The sequence below is a fragment of the Callospermophilus lateralis genome, chromosome 4 (genome assembly GCF_048772815.1).
Source record: "Callospermophilus lateralis isolate mCalLat2 chromosome 4, mCalLat2.hap1, whole genome shotgun sequence".
Classification (NCBI taxonomy): domain Eukaryota; kingdom Metazoa; phylum Chordata; class Mammalia; order Rodentia; family Sciuridae; genus Callospermophilus; species Callospermophilus lateralis.
Genome location: NC_135308.1, coordinates 78,082,387 through 78,101,529, shown reverse-complemented (window position 1 = coordinate 78,101,529; position 19,143 = coordinate 78,082,387). Strand labels below are relative to the sequence as shown.

Below are 19,143 nucleotides of genomic sequence, written 5' to 3'. Positions count from 1 at the left end.
CTGTGGTGGGTTTGCTTTCGATTTCCATATTTTTGTGTTTCATGCCTCTGGATGAGGAGAAAACCCTGGAAACTGGAAAACAGGGAGGCAAGGCTTTGTAGGCTGGCCAAGGACACTTAACCCTCCTCTGTCTGGCAGCTCCTGTTCCTAGATCTTCTGGACCCCTAAGTCTGTGATGAGGAATGGTGGGGGGACACCCCTGACCCAATTTGGGGGCAGACCCTGGGGAATCAGGGAAACCAAGCAGAGGCTTGGATCCAGGCTGGATTTCTGAACTGGGAGCAGAGAAAGATGTGTATGTGGAGCACAAGGGATTACATTTTAGACGGTGAAGCTATTCATCTAAAGGAGGAAAATTTTATTTTAGCTTAGGTTTTCAGAGGTTTCAGTCTGTGGTCACTTACCCCCATGACTGTGGGCCTTTGATGAAGCCAGACTGCTGGTGGAGCACAGCTACTCACCTTGAGACTGACAGAGAGAGAGAGAGAGCCACCGATGGTCATCTCTTCTGTGGTTTTACCCACTTCTTAATAGTATAACTGATCACTGATCCAATGAGGTCAGAGCCCTCATGATCCAATCACTTCCTGGACTCTGAAAATTGCTGCCCTGGGGACAATTTGACACAGGAGCCTGTCTGTATCCAAATTGTAGCACTACTCTAAAATAGAGCCTATTACACTTTTAAAAAAGAAAGAAAAGCAGATGTCTTTCAGTGAGTTGTTTTCAGCCCAGTGACATAGGAACCTCTAATCATCTTCCACTTTGTAGTTTGCTGCTGCTTGTAAATAGAAAAGACAGATGTCCTCTGCCATGGGATACAGTCAGACTACAATTTCATTCAGTGGCAATGCACTGGTTTCTGTCACATTTCAGAAGTAGCACCTCAATGACTTGCTGTAATTTTTTATTCTCTTGGGAGGTAAAGGAAAGTAAATATGATGTTAAAAACTAAATTTATTAGTTTATTCCCTATGAAATATTTTACTATTTATATGTATGTATAATATCAATTTTATCCAATAGTTGAACTCATTAGCTATTTGGAACATAGACTTTTGTCCCCATTTTTAATTTTAAAAAATGGTATTTAGCTATTCATTCCTCTCCTGATTGTTTTTGGAAATAGAAAAGATAATTTTCATTATTTAATACATATAAATATACCTGTTTAATTATTGCATATTAGGGATTTTTCACTTTTTTGAGTAAGAATTTTTTTTCAGAAATAAGAAAACTCATACATTTCTCTGTAAAAATAATGAAATTGTATAGGTATACCTAGTATAGCATGCCTTTTATAAAGAAAAGTGTCTATGGGAACTGAATTTGAGTGCATAACAATAGTTTAAAATCAACCTTTTTTGTTTTGTCTTTTTTGAAACTCCAAAAGACTGGAATAAAGTATCTGACTGCATGCCTTGCATGTTGACTACACTTCTCAGGAACATCATCAGGGAAGGCAGTTTTAATCAATGCCTATTTTATATATTCAGAAAAAAAATTTTTCATGGGCATAGCAATATTAATTCCTGGAGCTGCATTCAGAATTCTCTTGTCTTCAGAAGAAAGGCAATGTTCTACCTCATGTATTATAATCTTTTGCTTATAAGGAGGAGGGTACATAAATGAGCATGTGATCACAGATTTTTTTTATGACAGACCCACAAAATGTAAATGGATTTTGAGTGAAATAATTATTTGAAAAGGTTGTGGAAGCTGGCTCAAATCTGCTTTATTTCTTATGATCTAATCAAGTAAACAAATTGCAAACATATGTGTGAAAGGTGATATATAAAGTGCTAGATGGTGAAATTAATAAAAAGGCCTACAAAAGAGTACATAAAAACTAAAATTTCTTTCATTGAAAGAAGAAACATTTCTGAGATTTTATTAATCTGCCTATAGTAACATATCCAGAGTTACTGTGATAATTAGAGCCTCATCAGGGGCTGGAGTTGTGGCTCAGTGGTAGCAGCTCAGTGGTAGCATGCTTGTCTAGCATGTGTGAGGCACTGGGTTCGAATGTCAGCACCACATTAAGGAAAATGAACAAATAAAATAAAGGTATTAAGTCCATTTAAAAAAAAAAGATCCTATCATAGAAATAACAATTTATCTCTTTTTTTTTTGCCTTAGAGTGATATAGTTTGAAGTATAATTGTGGACCAGTGGCAACCCATGAAACTATATTACCAGTTAAAGATGAGTTAAATACAGAATTGAAAGTAACTATAAATAACAAGTTGACATTTTCATGATGTCTAAGCCTGTGGACTCACTTTACTGAACATGATATGAACTAACACAATACTATTTTAGTCAGTGGTGGATCATTATCGGCATGAGTTTCACATGAGGCATGAGCAGCAGGCCATACTAAAAAGTGTGATGCTCCATTCCATCTTTTAATTTTTTTTTAATTCCTGACATTACAGCACTAAACTGAAATGTGTTAATAGTCCACTCTTACATTTCCATGACAAACAGAAAAATTCATGAGCCAAAAAATAAAAGGAGAAGCTTATAAAACTAAATATACATCTCAGCATTGATGGCAGAACAGAGAAAAGAATTAAAATGCTTTAATTTAAAAATCAAAAGTGAATGATAAAGTGTGTAGAAACTGAAAATTTACAAATTATTTACAACCTGGAATCATTGACTGTCCAGAAACTACACAGATGGATCATGGTGAAAAACAGAAAGGGATTATTGATGAATCTGCATTGTTGTAGCTGCTCTTCATGCCACTCATCTCTAAGGAAAGCCCGACATTGTTTAGATACTGAGCCAAGATAATGCTGGCAGCAGATCCAGGGATGGTAACTTGCCTATCAGTAGATCCTTCCACGGGGTATGCAATTTTGATCTGCGCCCCATACATCTAATGGATCTCACCTTGATGCCCGATTATGCAGCTGATCAAGTTGTTTGGAATGGTGAGTTCCTGAGAAGGAGTCTGAGCAGATGCATACAAACCTGCCCATAGCCTTTCACCTCAGAGAGCTGGATCCAATGCCACTGAATCTGGTGTTGTCATGCGTCATAGGAAAATGAGACTGTTGCACTGCCAACTGGTGCAGCTTGGTCAAATCTGGCTGTGGAATATACCATCCTTGAATAATATAGGCCTGATCACCAGCAAAGATGATAGGAGAATTTAAGGGCTTGGGCCAATAGAAGACGGTCACGTCCTTTGGGGCGGGGACAGGGAGAGAGTCTCCAATGTGACGATGCAGATCTGTTTTGACACACTCAATAATGGATTGAGGAATACCAGTTCAGATGAATTGGGGAGCATACCCCCTGCCACCGGGACATTTCACTCTCATAATTTCCTTAATCTTTTCCCATGAGAGAGCCACACTGACTTGCAGGGCCTCAGAGTGACAGGGGTTCAACTGGCAGCTGTGCTATTGGTCACAGAGCTGCTGAGGTCCTCTTCTGGTTTATCCATGATCATAGCAAGGGCTGTGAAGATGGTATTAGTGGGTCCAGCCAAAGTGATAATTCTCCCAGGACAATTCCCTTCTGAGATGTTGATATGGGCACCACTCTCCTCGTGCATCTTCTTAACTGATTCTGCTTTCTTTCCCATGAGACTGCCAGCTTCCTTTCCAGGCATAAGTAGCCCAAAGGTGAGAGTGACATTGAATCCGCCTTCAGTCACACTGGTGGGCAGCGTTATGGGGAGCTGGACTTTGAGTGGTCAAGTGTTTGGTCACTGGTGGGGGTGAAAGCCAAAAACTGCAGATAAGAGACCACTGGGGGGGGGGGGGGAGAGGGGAGCTGGCCAGAAAGGAAGCTGGAGGCCAGGAGAGGAACAATTAGAGTGAGCAGGAAGGCACAGGGGACCCACCAACAGGGGAGGGCAGAAAAGGAAGGGGGGGTGGAGGGGAAAGGGGGGAAAGAGGCCCAGGTGGGGGAAGGCAGGAGGGAGATTGGGCAGGAGGGAGAGGGCACAGGCTGAGGCTGCTCAGGCCGCCACCTCTGCTGGTCTCTCATTTTCTTAAGATAGCAAAAATTAATTATAAAATTTAAAAGATAATTTGTTGTAAGTTGTAATTAATAAGTTATTAAAGACAAAATTTGAAAATACAGTATTATTTCAAATTACTTTTAATAAGATTTAAAGATAAATAATCTTAGCTTGTTGAAATTATCTTAAAGCATCTTGTTTTAGTCTCCTGGAGACATATATACATATATATATATTTGAAATTGGTTCCTCTATTATGAGTGGTATTGAAATGAAACAAATACCATTGCAGAGGAGAGTGACTATAGTTAATAATAATAATGAATTAAATGTTTCAGAAAACTAGCTAAAAGTATTTTGAAAATTTTCACCACAAAAGTTGATGAGATAAACATGTTGAAGCTGATTTAAACATTTCATATTGTATCTGTTAAGGTCTGTAAACAAGTCAAACGTTAAGGTCTGTAAACAAGTCAGATTGGCACCTGTTATTTTGCCAGAGAAATGTTAAAGTCTGTAAACAAGTCTGGATGGCACCTGGCCAAATGCCAGAGGGAGTGGTTTGCGAAGTAACAAAAGCGAGCCATTAAGTGTGGAGATTCCTTATTGGTTGGCTGCTGTATCTATTTAATGCTAATTAGATAAGCTGTGTAAAATGTATAAATATTGCTCAGATCCTACAATAAATGGCTCTCACTCCTGCTGCATCAACGTACACAAGTTATTCGTCACCCCCCCCCCCGCAGTATCTACATATCAAAATATCACATAGTACAAATTAATATGTACAGTTTTTAGTTCTTAATTTAAAATAAATAATTTAAAAGTTTTTAAATTTTAAAAAGAAACTATTACTTCTGTGGGCAAACTCATTTGTCAAATAAAACTTCACATATTGATATAAATAAAATAAAATTCATTAAAACTTCAGAGGTATGCACTTATTATGAGAAATAAAACTTCACTCCAACTTAGGAACAGTTATAGTTTTGAAACCGCTGTTGACTGGTGACGAGTTCTTGCTTCCCCAATGTTGAAGAATAACACCAAAGAAGCACGCCGAGGCAAGGTCAGAATAGAAATTAGAAGTTTATTAAAGGACAGCAGAAAAGACTTCTCCCGGAGGAAGAAGGGGACCCAAGAGGTGGGAATCCCTGGAAGGGCTGTTCTTTCCCCTTTTTATAGTTCTTTCAGTGATGGAATGTAGGTTGGAGGCCTACAGGTGGGCTTAATTATCACCTTTTGGGATGGGCTATCTCCAAGTCTGTTGGGGGCTGTTTCCTGGGCTCCATTAACATTTCTTTGAGGTGGACTTTGGCCTAGGGCCTTTTCAGGACTTCATTAACATTCCATGAGTTGTCCTGCGTTTTCCCTGAGTCATTCCCAGCATGGCCTCCATTTTAGATTTCACTCGATATTAGACCTGATTTACCTGACTACACTGACTACCTAACTTTAAATCTGGCTTCAGTTTCAGAATGTTAAAGTCTGGAATGTAATAGTAATTCTTCATAACAGTTATCAATAAGCACATAGTTTTATATTCCTTTCTCCCTGTATTTTTGTTCTGATCATATCTGTTGAAATATAATTTTATGACTATGGAATCTAATTTTTAAATGGATTATTTTCTTGGTCTTCTTTTTTCTTTTTCAAAAATTTATTTCTGTAACAGTTTCTTTTTATTGAGTTTTATAAAAGTGTCAGCCTGTGATGTATTGGAGGGAAGACAGATATTTTATTACAGATAGAAGTTTGATTGCTGTTTATTAAATGTTCATAATGATATTCTTATCTCAGTTAATTCTTGCAACAATGACACAAAGTCTCATTTTATGAAAGAAATTGAAGCTTGTGCTTAATAGCTTTCTTATGTTACACAGATACTAACCGCACAGCTATGTATGATTCAACATTCCGTCTATCTGACTCTAAAGCATGTAAGATCTACTACTATGCCATAGGAGTCACTGTCTACACCACAATTGGACTATTCCATTTTCCTTTAGTTTCATGCTAGTCTATTAGGTTTGAAATTAATTCTGAAAGAGGAGAGCTTTCTTTGAAGCTGCAGAACTTTTGTAGAGCAAACTGTTGTCTTTATAAAAAAAAATGGGTCATTCATAAAATCAATTCTACTTAGTAAAAGTCTAGATAGCTACAAGATTTGTGTTACTAAACTGAAATATATCAAATACAAAACAAAATCCACTATTTATTACTGTGTATCATGTGCTGTCACATGGCTTGGAAATGCAATTCAGTTATTTTATCCATATATATTATTATGTGCTTGCTGGGTATTAGGCTTTAAAGAGCTGTGAATAAGAAAGGAAATGTGCTGCTGTCTTAGAACTCTCATTCCAGCAGCTATGAAACGGGCAATACTAAAAATGCAGCAAAGTGAAAGTGATTTCAGAGAGTGTTAGGCATGACAAACATGGCTGGGGTAGGACATCTTGGAAGCAACATTAGACTGAAGGATCTGGGAAGGTTCCTTCAGAATGTAAAGCATGGAGGTCTGAGCATCCCATCCCTAGAGATCAGCTGGAGCAAAGGGGAGAAAGATGAAATTCAACTCCACTGGACAAATGACAGTAGAGTCCACAAGCCCTAGGGGGTACTTATGGAAAAGTCTTGGATAATTTGAAGAGCTAGAGGAAGGGTTCCATGAGTAGATCATCTGTGTTGACTCACTGGGACTTATGTAAATCAGATTCTACCCTCCTACACTGACAGATAGAGATACTATCTTTGTTGATTATATGTCAAAGGGATGGCTTGCAGAGAAATATTCCTGGAATCTTTCTGTCCAAAGACTAAAGATTTACATTTCAAAATATAAGAGGAAAAGAATTTACAATGGTAAATTTTCTCAAGTAAATTATCTAAGAAAAGAGATTCAGAAATCTACAGTCAGGAGGAAAACTGTCTACAGTGAAGTCAATTTTAAGGGTACCTAAGGCCATTCAGATCATCATATACATGTTTAAACCTTGCTCAGAGTGATCCTGTTATTAATTCTCCCTAAAAGTTTCTAGCTAAAGATGTGATAGAGTATTTTATTTAACTCTGTAAAGTCTAAATAGGGCCTGTGGATATAGCTCAGTTGGTAGAGTGCTTGCCTCACATGCACAAGGCTGGGTTCAATCCGAAGCACCACAAATAAATAAATAAAGTCCAGATGGTATGGGTTACATTTTGCAGAAGCCACAGACTATTAGCAAAGCAACATAATGAATATTGTTTTAACTTACTTGAATTTAGGCAGACTATTTAAACAGAAGCCTTTCTAAGCATGAATCTCAGGCTCAGAAAAATCTTGGAAGTAGGTAATGTCTATGATTTGGTATTTCTGGTATTCTAAGAGCAACCAAGTGGTACTGTAGGTTGTGAAAGAAGCCAGAATTTTAGAGTTAGAAAACATAATTTACTGTGGTTATTCACTCACTGATAAAGTCAAGAAAACAATCCATAAATAATGCAGATATTGTTTCATCAAAAACAATAATGATGATTTAAATGTTTTCCCAATAACTTCAACTCTCTGACTTCAGTATACAGGTGTGTGTACAAAATGAAGGATATTGTAGCGCCCTCTGCTGGGAACTGTTGGTCTACATGTTCTGTAGAAAAGAAAAGAAAACAAGGATCCTTTGAACATCCACAAAAGAAATTTCATTCTGGGGATAACTCCTCCATTTCTCTACGTACAAATACTTTCAAATGGACTGACAAACATCAACTACAAACTCTTGGGGAGCGTGTCAGTGTTCATGTCCCCCCTCTCTATCACCCATCTACCTCCTCGTGTAAGCAGCCAGAGGTCCCACTAAGTGAAAATAATGGACCAGATTATTTGCATCATTTTTTTATTTACATAAGGGTTCTAAAAGGTCAATAAACTTGAAAATCACTTGGAGATCTTATTTTTAATTCAAATCTATATTCATTGGGTATGGAATTCTACATTTTGAAAAACCATCCAGGTGAGGCCTATACTGCTGGTAGGAACTTGCAGAAACTTCCAGGGTTGAAACAGACAGAAACATTTGCAGCAAGATTGGAAAAAGAAACCAATCCCCATAGACCCTAGAAGAATCACCCTCCAGTGCAGGAGGAGAAACTGGGATCAGTAGAAATTTGCTTTGGGCAAGGAAGTGGGGTACAGCACAATATGAAGGGGAAAATACCCCCCCCACAGGGTGAAGCAAGCATGTTATTATGCTCTACCTCCCTGCCTAACAAACACCCCACATCCTAGGGCTTATGATTAGGCCCAAGAAGGGTCTCAGACTGTCAGGGACTAGAAGGAAATTCTCCTTCAAAGAATAGCCTGACAGCCCCCTGGGAGACATCCTGCCTGGGAGTCATCCTGCAGCTACCTGTCTCCCTGGAACATCCTGTGGTTATCAGGATCATCAGACATCTTGCAGCTGGCAGTTTTACCACCCACATCCAGCAATTGCTGATTAGAGAGATTCCTCATCCCCAGCATATAAATACCCACCCAAATCCAGCAATTGATGATTAGAGAGCTTCCCCATCCCCAGCATATAAATACCCCTGTGTGAACAATAAAAGTTTGAAGCTTGATCAGACTCCTGTCTTGCTGTCACCTTTCGTGTCGTGTCTCTTGTCCCTTCATTCCCCCCCATCTAGGTTCACTGCCCACGTTGATATGTCCTGCCGGCCGGGACATCAGACCAATGACCTGGGACTGATTTAAGAATCTTTACTCAGATTTCTTCAAAGATGAAGAGTTATTCTGCCTAAAGCATGACTTTTTCTGAGCCTGGCACTGGGGAAAAGGAAAGGAGCAACTGTGTGGCTTCAAAGATGACTAAATGTGGGAAGAAACTTCCCTGACTGGAAGGAGTGTTTTAGGAAAATAATGGAGGGATGGGTCTTTCCTCCTGCCTCTGGTGTAGCTGAATGATAGATAAAGAGCAATTCATCTCACAAATAGATGGAGAGAATTAAGGGTTTATGGGATTTCCAATAGATGATGGTGTCTCCAGGATCAGGTTATAGGACAAGCCAGGAGTTGGAGCAACCAGGACAAGGTGTCTGTTTAGCTCCCTGACTCCACATCATGCAGACAGAAACCAAGTTGTTGACTGTTCAAACCAGGTTTTATGTCCTATGTTAAACATTAGTGCTTCCTTTGCAGCACTAAAACTGAGAAACTCCTTCCAGATTAGAGAGAGAGAGAGAGAGAGAGAGAGAGAGAGAGAGAGAGAGAATATGATTTTGTATCCCTCTTTACAAATTTATTGAATGATATTTTTTGAATGACTGAAATGTTCCACATGTTCTGTACATGTATTAATTTACAGTGTCTGCTTAAGATAGTGTAGCCAATATACATTGAGCATCCTAGGCATGGGCCTACCATAGACCAGAAGCTCTATTACAAATGTTGTCTCAGTTTTCCTAGAGCACTATTACCTCAGCTCGTTCTGACTAAAAGCAGATTTAAAGGGTTTCAATATCTTGCCTAAGCTAACAGAAAAAGTAAATGGGAAAACTGGGCCTTGGTCCCATACAATTGAGTCTATAAAAACTTATGGTCAGAGAATTCTTATGATACCACTAACAGGTGCAACCCAAGCCAGTTGTATAGGGCTCTTTCTAAAACTGCAAACTCATTGCACTAGAATGTCTTAGTCCATTCAAGTCAAAAGCATGTATGAAGTTGACCTAAAAAAAAGAAAAAAAAAAAAAAAGAAAGTATGATTCCATGGAATAGAATGCAAAAAGTTAGTAAGTAGTATTTTTGCCTGTTAAATTATGAAACTAGAGAAATACAAATATAATATTAGGGAGTAATAAAAATAGATAAGAATTGACATAGTTAAGGAGGTGGTAACTTTAGCAACATAACTTTTCAAATTTTGAAAAGAAGTGTATGGAAACAACACACAATGCACACATATAAAACAGAGATAACATACCAAAGGTAAATAAAATACACATATGCAAACACATATGTGCACCCAGACACACTTACACACACACAAAAAAAATATGGTGATAAAATTATGGAGAAACCGAAATATCAACAACAGTAAATGGAATAAAATCACATATAATTTAAATTGATACTTGTGTGAATGAGACATTATTGATTATAAAATTCATTAAGCAAATCACCAAAAATATTAAAAATAAAATCATGACCAAGTACATACTTGGGACTTAAAGGAAAATAAACTACAGATAAATGAGCAATTTAAAATAATATGGCTCCTATTAAGGAATTTGGAGCCCGACCCCACAGTATGTAGATTGTAGCCAACTTTTTCTTCTATCAGATGCAGTGTCTCTGATTTGATATCTAGCTCCTTGATCCATTTTGGGTTAACTTTTGTGCATGGCGAGAGAAAGGGATTCAGTTTCATTTTGTTGCATATGGATTTCCAATTTTCCCAGCACCATTTGTTGAAGATGCTATCCTTCCTCCATTGCATGCTTTTAGCCCCTTATCAAATATAAGAAAGTTGTAATTTTGTGGATTGGTCTCTGTGTCCTCTATTCTGTACCATTGGTCTACCTGCCTGTTTTGATACCAGTACCATGCTGTTTTTGTTACTATTGCTCTGTAGTACAGTTTGAAATCTGGTATCGCTATACCTCCAGATTCACACTTCCTGCTTAGAATTGCTTTTGCTATTCTGAGTCTTTTGTTTTTCCATATGAATTTCATGATTGCTTTATCTATTTCTACAAGAAATGCCGATGGGATTTTGATTGGCATCGCATTTAACCTGTAGAGAACTTTGGGTAATATCGCCATTTTTATGATGTTAGTTCTGCCTATCCATGAACAGGGTACATTTTTCCATCTTCTAAGATCTTCTTCTATCTCTCTCTTTAGGGTTCTGTAGTTTTCATTGTATAAATCTTTCACTTCTTTTGTTAGGTTGATTCCAAGTATCTTATTTTCTTTGAGGATATTGTGAATGGAGTGGTTTTCCTCATTTCCATTTCAGAAGTTTTGTTGCTGATATACAGGAATGCCTTTGATTTATGTGAGTTGACTTTATATCCTGCCACTTTGCTGAATTCATTTATTAACTCTAGCAGTTTCTTTGTAGACCCTTTTGGGTCTGTTAAATATATTATCATGTCATCAGCAAATAGCGATAATTTAAGTTCTTCTTTTCCTATTTTTATGCCTTTAATTTCTTTTGTCTGTCTAATTGCTCTGGCTAGTATTTCAAGAACTAAATTGAATAGAAGTGGTGATAGAGGGCATCCCTGTCTTGTTCCAGATTTTAGAGGGAATGCCTTCAGTTTTTCTCCATTTAGGATGATGATAGCCTGAGGTTTAGCATATATAGCTTTTACAATGTTGAGGTAAGTTCCTGTTAACCCTAGTTTTTCTAGTGTTTTGAACATAAAGGGATGCTGTACTTTGTCAAATGCTTTTTCTGCATCTATCGAGATGATCATATGGTTTTTATCTTTAAGACTATTGATGTGGTGAATAGCATTTATTGATTTCCGTATATTGAACCATCCTTGCATCCCAGGGATGAATCCTACTTGATCATGGTGCACAATTTTTTTTGATATGCTTTTGTATTTGATTCTCCAGGATTTTATTGAGAATTTTTGCATCCAAGTTCATTAGAGAATTGTTTTCTTTCTTTGAAGTGTCTTTGTATGGTTTCGGGATCAGGGTGATGTTGGTCTCATAGAATGAATTTGGAAGAGCTCCTTCTTTTTCTATTTCTTGAAATAGCTTGAAAAGTATTGGTATTAATTATTCTGTGAAGGTTTTGTAAAACTCCACTGTATGCCCATCCGATCCAGGACTTTTCTTGGTTGGTAGTCTTTTGATGGCTTCTTCTATTTCTTCCTTTGTTATTGGTCTATTTAAATTGTGTGTGTCTTCCTGACTCAATCTGGGCAGATCGTATCACTTAAGAAATTTTTCACTATCTTCTATTTTATTGGAATATAGGGCTTCAAAATACTTTCTAATTATCTTCTGTATTTCTGTAGTGTCTATTGTGATATTGCCTTTTTCATCCCGTATGTTAGTAATTTGAATTCTCTCTCTTCTTCTCTTCGTTAGCATGGCTAAGGGCCTATCGATTTTATTTATTTTTTTGAAGAACCAACTTTTAGTTTCATCAATTTTTTCAATGTTTTTTTTTTTGTTCATTTCAATTTTGTTGATTTCTGCTCTGATTTTAATTATTTCTTGTCTTCTACTACATTTTCTGTTGTTTTGCTCTTCCTTTTCTAGGTTTTTGAGGTGTAGTGTGAGTTCATTTATTTGTTGTTTTTTTTTCTTTTTTTGAGGAAAGAACTCCAGGAAATGAATTTCCCTCTTAAAATTGCTTTCATTGTGTCCCATAGATTCCGGTATGTTGTGTCTGCATTGTCATTTGTCTCTAAGAATTTTTTTATCTCCTCCTTTATGTCTTCTGTAAGTTAATAACAAGAATAAACAAATGGTACTTACTTAAACTAAAAAGTTTTTTCTCAAGAAGAGAAACAATAAGAGAGGTAAATAGAGAGCCTACATCCTGGGAACAAATTTTTACCCCTCACACTTCAGATAGAGCCCTAATATCCAGAATATACAAAGAACTCAAAAAATTAAACAATAAGATAACAAATAACCCAATCAACAAATGGGCCAAGGACCTGAACAGACACTTCTCAGAGGAGGACATACAATCAATCAACAAGTACATGAAAAAATGTTCACCATCTCTAGCAGTCAGAGAAATGCAAACCCAAACCACCCTAAGATACCATCTCACTCCAGTAAGATTGGCAGCCATTATGAAGTCAAACAACAATAAGTGTTGGTGAGGATGTGGGGAAAAGGGTACACTTGTACATTGCTGGTGGGACTGCACATTGGTGCGGCCAATTTGGAAAGCAGTATGGAGATTCCTGGGAAAGCTGGGAATGGAACCACCATTTGACCCAGCTATCGCCCTTCTCGGACTATTCCCTGAGGATCTTAAAAGAGCGTACTATAGGGATACTGCCACATCAATGATCATAGCGGCACAATTCAGAATAGCTAGACTGTGGAACCAACCTAGATGCCCTTCAATAGATAAATGGATAAAAAAAAAAATGTGGCATTTATACACAATGGAGTATTACGCAGCACTAAAAAATTACAAAATCATGGAATTTGCAGGGAAATGGATGGCATTAGAGCAGATTATGCTAAACGAAGCTAGCCAATCCTTAAAAAACAAATGCCAAATGTCTTTTTTGATATAAAGAGAGCAACTAAGAACAGAACAGGGAGGAAGAGCATGAGGAAAAGATTAACATTAAACAGAGATGAGTGGGGGGAGAGAAAGAGAGAGAGAAGGGAAATAATATGGAAATGGTAGGAGACCCTCAATGTTACACAAAATTACATAGAAGAGGTTGTGAGGGGAAATGGGGGGGGGACAAGGGAAAGAATTGAACAACAGCAGATGAGGTAGAGAGGGAAGATGGGAGGGGTGGGGAGGGGGGATAGTAGGGGATAGGAAAGGTAGCAGAATACAACAGTCACTAATATGCCATTATGTAAAAATGTGAGTGTGTAACCGATGTGATTCTGCAATTTGTATTTGGGGTAAAAATGGGAGTTCATAACCCACTTGAGTCAAATGTATGAAAGATGATATATCATGAGCTTTGTAATGTTTTGAACAATCAATAAAAAAAAATATGGCTCCCCCATATGACATGTATTCACACATTTGCCAATGTTTCCTATGTGTCAGGGTGAAAACGAACAAATAAAATTTATAGATCTGAATAAAGATATTTCCCCTTTACTTTTTCTCAGAAATAGTATCTAATGAGATTTTTACATATTATTTGTGTGCTTGCTTTGTATGCATTTGCCATAAATATATATTGATAAACAATATAGAGGATTGTTTTATGTAATTTTCTATCTTGTATAATGGTAAAACCCAGAACCTCTTGGTGGCTTGTTCTGGGACTTCTAGGGAGGCCTTTGTGGTAAGCATTTCCTGTTGTACATAAAGGCAAGTGACCTCCTTTTGTTCACAGGTGGAAACTTATGAACTTTGAACAGCAAAAACATTTAGGCAGTGTTTTTTTCTGTCAACCTAATTTTGAAATGTTCTGAATATTTACATAATTTATTACAGAACAAGCTGTAGAAGAATCATCTATTTGAAAGGATTTCTAAGAACTTGAAGGCTATTCAGTGGTGTTTGGAAATCATGAACTTTTTTTTTTTTCTTTTTGATAGGAGGGTACTGGGAGTTGAACTCAGGGGCATTCAATCACGGAGTCACATCCCCAGCCCAATTTTGTATTTATTTATAGACAGTGTCTCGCTGAGTTGCTTAGCACCTCACTTTTGCTGAGGCTGGCTTTGAACTCATGATCCTCCTGCCTCAACCTCTAGAGCTGCTGGGATTACAGGCATGAGTCACTGCAGCTGGCCAGAAACCATGAACTTTTGCTGTAGGATCTGCTTATATTAATAGCTATAAATTCAGTTATAATACGCAATCACATATGTACACAAAAATAAACTTTTTCAGACAAATATAATTACTAGACTGGCTTCAGTGTGTAAAATTCATTTGAATATTTTATTAACCAAATCGTGTCACATTCCCCCCAAACTTCATATGTTGGTACTTCAGAATGTGACTGTAAATTGAAATGAAGACTTCAAAGAATCTGTCCCTTAACAGCTTCATTAACTTAAAATGGGGCTAAGTTAAAATGAGGCTGATAGGGTGAGCTATGACATAATATGACCTGCATCCTGACACACCAAAAAAGAGGAGATCAGGACACAGAGACATAAAGGGAAGACCATGTGGAGACACACAGAGAAAACGGCCACTTAACACCCAGGAAAAAGGTGTCTGAAGAAACTAATTTTGCCCACACTCCAGTTTGAGAGGTCTGGACTCCAGAACTCTGAGAATTTCTGTTGTTTGAGCCAGTCCATCTGTGATACTTTTATGTAAGCCCTAGCAAGCAGATAAAGAAAGGGTTTTATATCCATTCCCCACATATAAGAATATGTGCTTATCTTATGCTTTTTATTTTCACTTCCTTCCTCTTTCACATATTCCCTCACATATTTCTTCTTCTTTCAACTTCATTTATGCAATTTTTTTTGGCAATATAATGACAGACATGAGTCAAGGGAAATTTTTGATGTAACAGAAAAATGAATAAAAATTGAAGTTACCCTATTGCAATCATATGATGTATGTGCAAAATATGTAGGAATACACAGAGAGAAGGAATTATTTGCTTATAATCCCATATTTGAATGAGCTAGTTATGGTGTACACAGACTCATGGGTCAATGTCAAATGAGGTAGACCATGAGCAAGTTGAGATTTCCACATACTCCTTAAAGTCTCACTCTTCCATCTCCATTGTTCTATTGCACTCCTTCAATGAGTCATTTTTCAAAAATGTGAATAGGTAAAAAGCTGTTGGGACTACACTGTTCTTACATCTTCAGTATTTTCAGAGAATGTGCCTATCTTCCCTAATTTGTCATTACAAAACACTAGATCTCCCTCAGTTATGAAAAATTTCATTTGTAAATCTTTTAGTGTGGCAAAAATGCACAAAATAAAATTTACCATTTTAACCATTTTTTCAGTGTATAGTAGTATTGAGTATATTGACAGTGCTATGAAACAGATCTCCAGAACTCTTCCATATTGCAAAACTGAAACTAAGTACCTTTTAAAACATACCTCTTCACTCCACTGCAGCCAAACCCCCAGAAACCCGTATGCTACTTTTTGTCTCTGAATTAAATTTCTCTAGGTATTTCTTAGAAGTAGGTTCATACAGTGTTTGACTTTTTTTTTAGGTCGTATGTTTCACTTAGCTTAATGTTCTCAAGGTTCATCCATATGGGAGCAAATGTCAAAATTTCCTTTCTTTTTTAAGGCCAAATAATATTCCATTGTATGTTGATGCTAAACTTTTTCCATTCACCTACCAATGAACAATACTTGGGTTGCTCCATATTTCAGTTCTTATGACTAGTGCTGCAAAGAGCAAGGATATGAAACTACCTTTCTGAAACCTAGTCTCTTTTTGAGCTATAACAAAATATCCCAAGCTGGGTAATTTCTAAAGAACAGAAATTTATTTGTTACAGTTCTGGAAGCTTGTAAGTCCAAGATCAGGGTGTCAGTATTTGGTGTCTTGTGAGAGCCTTCTTGCTGCATCCTCACATGATGGAAGAGGTGAAAGGCATGAGGGATAAATGATGTGAACTCACATGGCAGAAAACAGAAGGGCAAAAAGAGCCTAAACTACTTTCAGCCCTTATGTAAGGTATTGCCACTCGTGAAGGCAAGGTCCTTATGATTTAGTTTTCATGACTCAGTACTACCATAGCGGGATTACATTTCAATATGAATTTGGAGTAGGATATATTCAAACCATAACAGAGAGAACCTGCTTTCAATTATTATTAGTATCTACCTAGGGGTGGTAATCCTGGCTCCTGTGGTAATTCTATTTTAGTTTTTTTTTCTTTAACATTCATTGGCTGATTTTTTTCTATAGATGAATTATAATTATACATAATGTGTATAGAAACACACTTTATTTCTTCATGTTGAATTTGTGTTCTGTTATTATGGTTTGTATGTAAGGTGTATCCCAAAGCTCATGTGTGAGATGAAGCAAGATGGTTTAGAGGTGAAATGACTGGGTTATGAGAGCCTTAGCCCAATCAGCGAATTAATCCCCTGGTGGGATTAACTGAATGGTATATGAAAGCAGATTGGGTGTGGCTGGAAGAGGTAGGTCTTTGGGGAGAGAGTGCCTTTAGTATATATATTCTCTATCTGGCAAGTGGAGTCTCTCTCTCTCTCTCTCTCTCTCTCTCTCTCTCTCTCTCTCTCTCTCTCTCCTCTCTCTGCTTTCTGATGTGATGTCTTAAGCCACTTCTCTTCACCATACTCTACTGCCATGATGTTCTGCCTCACCTTGAGCCCCTAGAAATTAAGTTAGCTGTCTATGGATGCAGATCTCTGAAACAATGAACTCCCAAGTAAGCTTTTTCTACTGAAAAATTGTTCTTGTCACAGTGATATTGTTGAATTTCTTCCTTACTTTTTTTCTTTCTTTTTTTTTTTTTTTACATAGAAGTTTTTGTGTATGTGTATGTGAGTGAAATCTTTAGGGTTTTCTAGGTGTAAGATCATCTCTGGTGATAGAGACCATTTTTATTTATTTATTTATTTATTTATTTATTTATTTTTGCAATCTTATGCCTTTTTGTCTCCTTGCCTAATTTCTCTGGATGGAACTTCTAGCACCAGGTTGAATAGATGTAGTGATAGTAGGCATTCTTGCTTTGTTTCTGCTTTTAAAGGGAAAGCTGTCATTTTTACCATTAATATTAATTGTTAGCCTTTCATAAATGGTCTTTATTATTTTTATATGTGGTTATTTTCCTAGTTTGTTAAGTGTTTTCATGAAAATAAGTTTAAAATAAGTTCTCATGAAAATAAGTTTAAATTCGTTAAATCTTGTCCCATGGTGTTTCTTCATCAAATAAATATGTGATTTTTGTTCTTCATTCTGTTAATGTCATGTATTACATTGAATTTCATGTGACAAAACATCTTTGCTTTCCAAGAATAAATCCCATTTTGCTCATGTTGCATAAGCCTTTATTAAGCTGCTGAATTTGGTTTGCTAAACTTTTGTTGAGTACTTACCCATCATCTTGGCTATGGTTTGGCTGTGGTTTCAATACTCCTCAAATGTTGATATGTTGAAATTTAATACCCATTGCAAGAGGATTGGAGCTTAATCCAACTATAATTTAGAAGTGGGCCATTCAGGGGATGAGTAAAATTAGACAAGTTCATCAGGGTGGAGGTTCCATGATTGTTAGTAGTGGCTTTATAAGAAGATGGAGGAGAACAGAAGAGACATACACAGGCACACTGTCTGCCTTTTGTCACATAATGCCCTGTTCCACCTGCATACTTTATATCCAATGCAACCCTCCAATCTCCAGAAGTATAAGTCTCTTTGCTTTAATACTTATACAATCTCAGATATTTTGTTGTAGTAATAACAATGTAGTAACATATCCATTTATCATGGAAATTGGTCTGTAACTTTCTTTCCTTGTGGTGTCTTTGCTTGAATTTGTATCATATAATGCTGACCTCTTAGTACTACTTGGGAACATTCCTTCCTCTTCAATTTTTTTTTTTTTTTTGAAAATTTCAGGATGATTGATGTTAATTTTTTCTTAAAAGTTTGGTTGATTTCTCCAGTGAAGCCATTTGGTCTAGTATTTTTCCCTTTGTGGGAGTCTTTCTTTATTGATTCAGTCTTCACACTAGTAATTTGTCTATTCATATAGTCTGTTTCTCCATGTTCCATTCTTGGTAGATTGTTTGTTTCTAAGAATTTTTCCTTCTCATCTAACTTATCCAATTTTTGTCACACAATTGTTTATATAATCCTTTATATTTCTGTGACATTTGTTCTAATATCCTTTTTTGTTTGTTTCTGATTGTAGTTGTTTGAATATTCTTTTTTTCTCTTAGTTAATCAGACTGTAGCTAAATGTTTAAAGCTTTTGTAGATTTTTTCGAAAACAGTCTCAATGTTGTTGATTGTTTTCTACTATTTTTTTTCTATTTTGTTTATCTCCTTATTAATCTTTGTTATTTCCCCTGCTCCCTTCTCCTAAAATTGGGTTTAGTTTGTTCTTATTTTCTAGTTTCTTGAGTTGTAAACCAGTAAGTAGGTGTTCAAGATATTTCTTCTTTTCTTTTAATCTGTCCCTTTACAGTTATGAACTTCCATTTTAACACTGTTTTTACTGCAAGTGAATTTTGGTATATTGGGTTTTGATTACATTTGTCTCAAGTTATTTCCTAATTGACACTGTGACTTATTCTTTGATCCTTTGAATTCTTAAGGATGAATTATAATTTTAAATACTTTTATTAGTTATTAATGGACTTTTTTATTTACTTATTCATATGTCGTGCTGAGAATTGAACCCTGTGCCTCACCACTGAACTACAACCCCAGCTCCAAGAGTGAATTATTTCAATTCAAAAAATTTGTGGAATTTCCACTTTTTCTTTTTTTTTTTTTCTTTTTTTTTTTTTAATATTTAT

At 36.6% G+C, this 19,143-nt stretch overlaps 1 pseudogene; it reads right to left on the bottom strand.

Moving 5' to 3' along the window:
• Nucleotides 1-2,689: 2,689 nt before the first annotated feature.
• Nucleotides 2,690-17,722, bottom strand: LOC143398360 (poly(rC)-binding protein 2-like; annotated as a pseudogene).
• Between the last annotated feature and the right edge of the window lie 1,421 nt (nt 17,723-19,143).